The following is a 7,096-nucleotide window of genomic DNA, read 5'->3' on the forward strand; positions in this document are numbered from 1 at the left end:
AATAATGCATCCCACTTGTACAAAAAGTTCTATAAATGAAACCGCATTATTTCTGTAAGCCACGTGTGACCACGGTGTGCACCTCTGAGAAGGCAGGGCTGGTGGAGGTTAGCTTCCTACATCATGTTTGCATGTTTCCAAACAAGAACTTAAGTGAAAATAATTGATAAAGAATATCAGTGACGCAGGGCTGGATCTGGCATCAACCAAGTATCTGACATTCCCTGTCCTTCGTCCCCACCCCCTTGAGTCACACTGGGGCCTAGATCGGGTCCCCCAAATACCCCGTAGTATCAATTGTCTTCCCTTCCCCTCTTTGCTGGGAGACAAGCTCCCCAGCTACATCCAGGATGACACGGCCACCTCCCCCACGGCGACCTACCCCAGCACCTAACAGCAGATTTAGTTGCTCTCTCTGGACAAAGAGGGCAGGACGGTGTGGGGTCTCATGCAGGTACTTTACATTGTAAAAGCCCTTTCTTACCATTATTATTGCGAAAAAGACAAGGACCCTCGCTGTCACCACTTCTACTTAACGTTGTACTGTCAGGCGAGAGGAGGCGGGAAGACTCAGATCTCTAGGAATAAGCCTATGAAAGGGTGTGCAAGACCACGTGGATTTACACCAGTTTCTTTGTCCATCCATCCATCCATTAGCTTACGTTGCCTCCATACCTGGGCTATTAGAAATAATGCCGTCATGAATGTGGGAGTGGAGCTTTTAAATTTTTTTTTCAAGACACCCCTTTCACGTCCTTCAGATATAACCCCAGAAGTAGAACTGCCTGATCATTCTCTGTTTAATTTTTTATGTATTTTTTAAATATATTTTATAGATTTTTTACAGACCAGAAGGGAGAGGGGTAGAGAGTTAGAAACATCGATGAGAGAGAAACATCAATCAGCTGCCTCTTGCACACCCTCTACTGGGGATGTGTCCGCAACCAAGGTACATGCCCTTGACCGGAATCGAATCTGGGACCCTTGCGTCTGCAGGCTGACGCTCTATCCCCTGAGCCAAACCAGTCAGGGCTGTATTTTTTTTTTTTAAAGAGAGAGAGAGAGGGGAGGGAGAGAGAGAAACATCAATGATGAGAGAGAATCATTGATCACCTGCTTCCTGCACACTCCCTACTGGGGATGTGCCCGCAACCTGGACACGTGCCCTTGACCGGAATCGAACCCGGGACCCTTCAGTCCACAGACCGACGCTTTATCCCCTGAGCCACACCGGCGAGGGCGGCCCTTTCGGTTCTGACATTTCAAGTCCATGACTACACACTGACATATTTGAACCCATGCAGGAGGCTCAGCCTGAGTCAGCTCATGCTACATCCCTCGCCTTTCTCTGCGGGATCAGCCAGGCGAGGACGGCCTCCGATCCTCAGAGCCTCAGCCTCAAAGCCCACACCCACCAGCAGTCGCTGCTGGTGAACTTGGAGCAGGGAACACACAGGTCTGTGCACAGCGCTGACATGAGGCGGGCAGGGCGAGGCCTGCGCTCTGGGGAAAGCCAGGGGCAGGAGGCCGCGGAGAGGGGAGCAGGCCGCGTGTGGGGCGCGCAGGAAACACCCGGGGCACGTGTGCCGGGGCTGCCAGGCCGGGGAGAAACCTGAGCAGCAGCTACACGGGGACTTGACTGGGTGTTGGGCTCAGTGGCTGTTTTTGTTTGGGTTCTAGTCATAAATGAAGCCCACTCGTCAGGGGAAAACACTTCCATTTTAGCAGATGGAGTAAACCACCTCTCAGTTTAATTATTTTTAAATACATTTTAATTGATTTCAGAGAGGAAGGGAGAGGGAGAGAGAGAGAGAAACATCCATGATGAGAGAGAATCATGGATCGGCTGCCTCCTGCACGCCCCACACTGAGGATCGAGCCCACAACCCGGGCACGTTCCCTGACCGGGAATCGAACCCTGACCTCCTGGCTCCTGGACAAAGTTCCACAGGGCCCCTCTCGGGACAGCAGGGAGGCCCAGGCAGGAAGCTCAACTCTGTTTGACGTGGCTGTCCTCGCCCAGCCCTGGTCCCGGCCCAGATCCTCAAAAATAGATCTGCCGGGCCCTGGGGAAGTCCAGATTGGATTTCTTTTTCTTTTTTAAAAAATTGATTTTAAGAGAAAGAAGGAGAGAAACATCGCTGTGTTGTTCCACTTATTCGTGCATTCACTGGTTGGTTCTTGTATGTGCCCTGACTGGGGATGGATCCCACAACCTTGGGGTTATGGGATGATGCTCTAACCACCGAGCCACCCGGCCAGGACTCCTCTTGGTTTCCAAGGCCTAACCGAGCTGTCTTCCCTCAGGCCCTGCTGGACCCACCCACCCACCCTAGAGATGCCAGGGCAGGGAGACAGGGCCCCTCTCGGGACAGCAGGGAGGCCCAGGCAGGAAGCTCAACTCTGTTTGACGTGGCTGGCCTCGCCCAGCCCTGGTCCCGGCCCAGATCCTCAAAAATAGATCTGCCGGGCCCTGGGGAAGGAAAAGGACTGCCGATTCGAAGGCGCGTAAACAGGTTTAAAGGGGAGCGGGAGGGGGGAGCGAGGGCGGGGACCCTCCCTTCCTCTGTCCCTCCTGTCACAAGGCCCAGCCACCGGTGACACAGGATGGCCCTGAGCCAGGGTGAGAGGGGGAAGTTGAAGTTCTAGGAGTGACAGGGGTCCTCACCAGGTGGCTCTGTCCTGTCCCTTGACTGGGAGCCTCTGCAGGGACGTCGGCCACTGCCCACATCACAACCACTTTCTCTCTGTGACAAATGAGGCCCAGACCTTGGAAAGCGGGGGTTCCCGCCTGAGCTGGTTTGGCTCAGTGGATAGAGTGTTGGCCTGCGGACTGAAAGGTCCCAGTTTCGATTCCTGATCAGGGTTTGATGCCCGGGTTGTAGGCTCGATCCCCAGTAGGGGGTGTGCAGGAGGCAGCCGATCAATGATTCGCTCTCATCATTGATGTTTCTCTCTCTCTCTCCCTTCCTCTCTGAAATCAATTATTTTTTTTTTAAAGAAAGAAAACGGGGGTTCTGCTCTGACAGCCACATTCAGAGGCCCCTCCCTGGCCACGTCCTTCCCACAGGGAGGACCAATGGCTTGTTCCTGCCTAGAGCGGGGACCTGCCTTATGGGATCTACAGCCAGCATGTCAAACTCGCGGCCCATGTGGCCCACAATGAATATATTTGCAGCCCAGCCAACATAACGGTGTGCAAGAAACGTTTCAATAAAAATTTTGTAACTTGCCCTAACCGGTTTGGCTCAGTGGATAGAGCATCGGCCTGTGAACTGAAGGGTCCGAGGTTTGATTCCGGTGAAGGGCATGAACCTTGGTCAGGTTTGCGGCCCAGCCAATATAACGGTATGTGAGAAACGTTTTAATAAAAATTTTCTAACTTAATTTTTACAATGTCCTGTTATACATAATTAGTAATAACGAACTACAACGTTTGCTAATGCTGATGACTATAACCTAATCGTGTTGTGTTCATTTCCCTTACGCGCCTTACACTCAGGCGCACCATTTCTCTCCAGTAATACTCGCAGCAAATATTTTAGCAGTCGACGGCCACATCATTCGTTTGGTGTGCGCAACAGGAAATATTTCGCTTTCGGAGAACAGGAAAAAATAGGTTTATTTGCGTAACACTTATTCATTTGTGCAGTTATTCAGTGTCTGGTAAGTTCATGTTCAAGAAAAAATATTAATTTTTATTAAAAAGTTCTATTATTTTATGTGAATGATGACTCATTTATTTCAGGCCTTTATATTCAGCATGTCTCTACCAAAATAAACCTGCATTTCTCTGAAAATGGTAGTTTGGGGGGTTTTTTTGTGGCCCACATACACTTACACCTTACTTATTTGGCCCGTGTCAGCCTGTGAGTTTGACATGCTTGCTCTACATCTTGCTCAGTGGGCGCAGGACCCCAAGTTCCCTTCCCAAGGGGCCCTGTTCTGCACGGAACGCTCCCCCAGGCCCGCCTCTCCCAAGGGGTGGCCGAAAAGCAGGTGTTGGTGGGAGACAACGCTGAGACCTGAGCCCTGCCAGCCAGCGTGGGGGCCCCTGGTCTTGGTAAGCAGGGCAAGTCCTATGTCCATTGTGTCCTGGGGCCTCCTTCCACTGGGAGAGCCGTCCACATGCTCTGAATTCCTGCCTGGACACCAGGCACAAAGCCTGCCTCGGGGCAGAATCAACCCCTGACCTTCTCACGCTTGACCCAGGCCAGGACTCCTGTCAAAACCCACCAGGAACAACCACTGCCTCTGGGCACGTGGTGGTGGTGGGGGGACAGGTGAGCCTCTGCTCCCCCCTCCCCCCAGGTAGGAGACAAGAGTGTGAGGGGGACCAACCCTCACGGTCCCTGGGCCCCCACCTGACTTCACAAAGAGGCGTCTCAGGAAAATGGCTACAACTTTTCAAAAGTCTCTCGTTCTAAAAAAAAAAAAAAAAAAAAAAGTCTCTCGTTCTGTCTTTCCACGGGGAGACATTTGAGTGGCATTTAGACCTTCTCGGGGTCACCCCTGTGGACCTAGACCAGTGATGACGAACCTTTTGAGCTCGGCCTGTCAGCATTTTGAAAAACCCTAACTTGATTAGGTTTAGGTTGATGGCTAAGGATATGGGTAGGTTTGGGTCTAGGCTTAGGATTAGATTTACAGTTAGGAATATGGCTATCATTATGGCTTGGCTAGTGTTAGGGTTAGAGCTAGAACTAGGACTAGGATTAGGTTTTAGGCTTAGAGCTAGGACTGAGTTTAGGGTTGGGGTATAGCTAGGGTTAAAATTAGAGTTCAGGCTAAGGCTGACTATGGTTAGGTTTACAGTTAGTTTTAGAACTAGGTCTAGAGCAGCCGTGGGCAAACTACGGCCTGCGATTTGAAATGAATAAAACTAAAAAAGAAAGATCGTACCCTTTTATGTAATGATGTTTACTTTGAATTTATATTAATTCACACAAACACTCCATCCATGCTTTTGTTCCGGCCCTCCGGTTCAGTTTAAGAACCCATTGTGGCCCTCGAGTCAAAAAGTTTGCCCACCCCTGGTCTAGAGCTATATTTAGTTTTAGGATGGGGGTTGGGTTAGGGGTAAGTTTATTGCTAGGGATAGGTTTAAATCTGGGGCTTTGGCGAAGTTTAGGTTTATCCTTTAGATTAGGGTTAGGTTTAGGGCTAGGGCTATGACTAGGTTAGGGTTAAAGTTAGGATGAAAGGTTAGGGTTACAATTAGGGTTAGGTTAGGTTAATGTTACAGTTAGGTTTAGAGCTACCTACAACACAGGGGCGCAGCCAAAATGAGAAGACATAAAACATGTCCAAAATAAAAGAACAGGCTAAAACTCCAGGAAATAACTAAACAAAATGGAGGCAGAGAGTTCAAAACACTGTTTATAGGATGCTCAAGAAATGTAGTGAGAATTTCAACAAAGAGCTAGTAAGCGTAAACAGTACATGGAAACTATGTTTAAAAGCCAGTCAGAAACTAAGAATATAATAACTGAAATAAAGAATATATTAGATTAAGTCAACAGCAGATTAGACGAAGCAGAGGATTGAGCCCACTATTTGGAAGACAAGGTAGAAGAAAATTCTCAATCGGAACAGCAGAAAGAAAAAGAAATGAGCCCAGCCAGTGTGGCTCAGTGGTTGAGTGTCAACCTATAAACCAGGAGGTCAGGGGAGAATTCCCAGTCAGGGCACAAGCCCAAGTTGTGGGCTTGATTCCACCACGGGGCGCGCAGGAGGCAGCCAATCGACGATTCTCATCATTGATGCTTTTATGTCTCTCTCCCTCTCCTTTGCCCTCTGAAATCAATAAAAATATCTCTTTAAAAAAGAAAAATGGAAAAGTAATGAAAATAGGTTAAAGGGCCTCTGGCATAACATCAAGTGCAACACCATTTGCATCATCGGGGTTCCAGAAGAAGAGAGCAAAATATTGAGAACCTATTTGAGCAAATAACGACTAAAAGCTTCTCTAACCTGTTGAAGAAAATAGAACCAGAAGTCCGGCAAACACAGAGAGTCCAAGTCAAGATGAGCTCCAAGAGGCTGACACCAAGACACAATTAAAACGGCAAAGGTTAAGGAGAATTTTAAAAGTAGCAAGAGAAAGAGTTACCTACAAGGGAGCTCCCATAAGACTGTCACCTGATGTCCCAACAGAAACTGTTCAGGTTTGTAAAGGAGAGTATTGGAGCAATTACACCTTTGTCAGCAAAGGTTAAATAAACTGTACAACATGAAAAACAACAACAAAAATACCCTAACTTTGGTGCCGTGTCACATACAGAAATTCTTTGATCTTTGCAACCGTAGTAAAACAAAGACTTATATTTTTTGATATTTATTTTATATATTTAAATGCCACTGAACAAAGAAAAATCAACCAAAAAAAAATGAGTTCGAGTGTCACCTCTGACATGCATGTCATAGGTTCGCCATCACTGACCTAGAACCAGGGCCGAGGCCCCACCCCAGCCAGAGTCCATGCACTCACCCACCCGTGCTGGGGACGCCGAAGGGTGGCTGCAGGGTCTGCCCAGGCCCCACCTGCAGGCCGGGGTCAGGGTCAGGCAGAGGGAGAGGGTGAGGGCCCGGGTTAGGGTCAGGGTCCGGGTTAGGGAGTGATGCCCTCTTTAATTCCATACCTTTGCTCTCACTCGCCTCCCCCTAACCTCAGGCCTGAGGACAGAACAGGAGGGGCCTGGAGCACCTCCCCTGGGCCCTGCGAGGCCCCTGCTGGGATCAGGCTCAGTCCCTCTGGGACCCCTGTCCAGTGGGATTCCCTGTCAAGTGTCCCACCACCCTCTCGGCGTCAGATTTCATCCGCTGTCCACCTGTGTGGTGTTTACTGAGCAACCTGAACATCACAGCTTTCTACCGACACCACCCCTTCCTCCGTGCCCCCTGCCCCCCCACCCCAGGCCTCAGTGCCACCCCTGGGGCCTCTGCCAATGGCCACGGGCACCCATGAGCTCTGGCCATACAAAGGCCGCCTGTGAGTGTCACGGGCAATGCTCGGCCACGTCCCACAACGATGCCCTTGACACGGCGGCTGCCACCCTTTCCCGAGGCTGGAAATAGCCCTGGCCAGCCACAGAAA

General features: G+C 49.9%; 1 protein-coding gene across 2 annotated transcripts in view; it reads left to right on the forward strand.

The window, feature by feature from the left end:
* TLR5 (toll like receptor 5) overlaps nt 1–5,112 on the forward strand; it is a 42,302-nt gene extending 37,190 nt beyond the window's left edge. For both annotated transcript variants that reach the window (XM_015562369.1, XM_015562367.1), the window contains exon 7: nt 5,102–5,112. The gene's annotated coding sequence lies outside the window, so the exon portion shown is untranslated. The remainder of the gene's footprint in view (nt 1–5,101) is intronic.
* Nucleotides 5,113–7,096: the final 1,984 nt, after the last annotated feature.

The sequence above is a fragment of the Myotis davidii genome, unplaced genomic scaffold, assembly GCF_000327345.1.
Source record: "Myotis davidii unplaced genomic scaffold, ASM32734v1 scaffold174, whole genome shotgun sequence".
NCBI classification, from domain to species: domain Eukaryota; kingdom Metazoa; phylum Chordata; class Mammalia; order Chiroptera; family Vespertilionidae; genus Myotis; species Myotis davidii.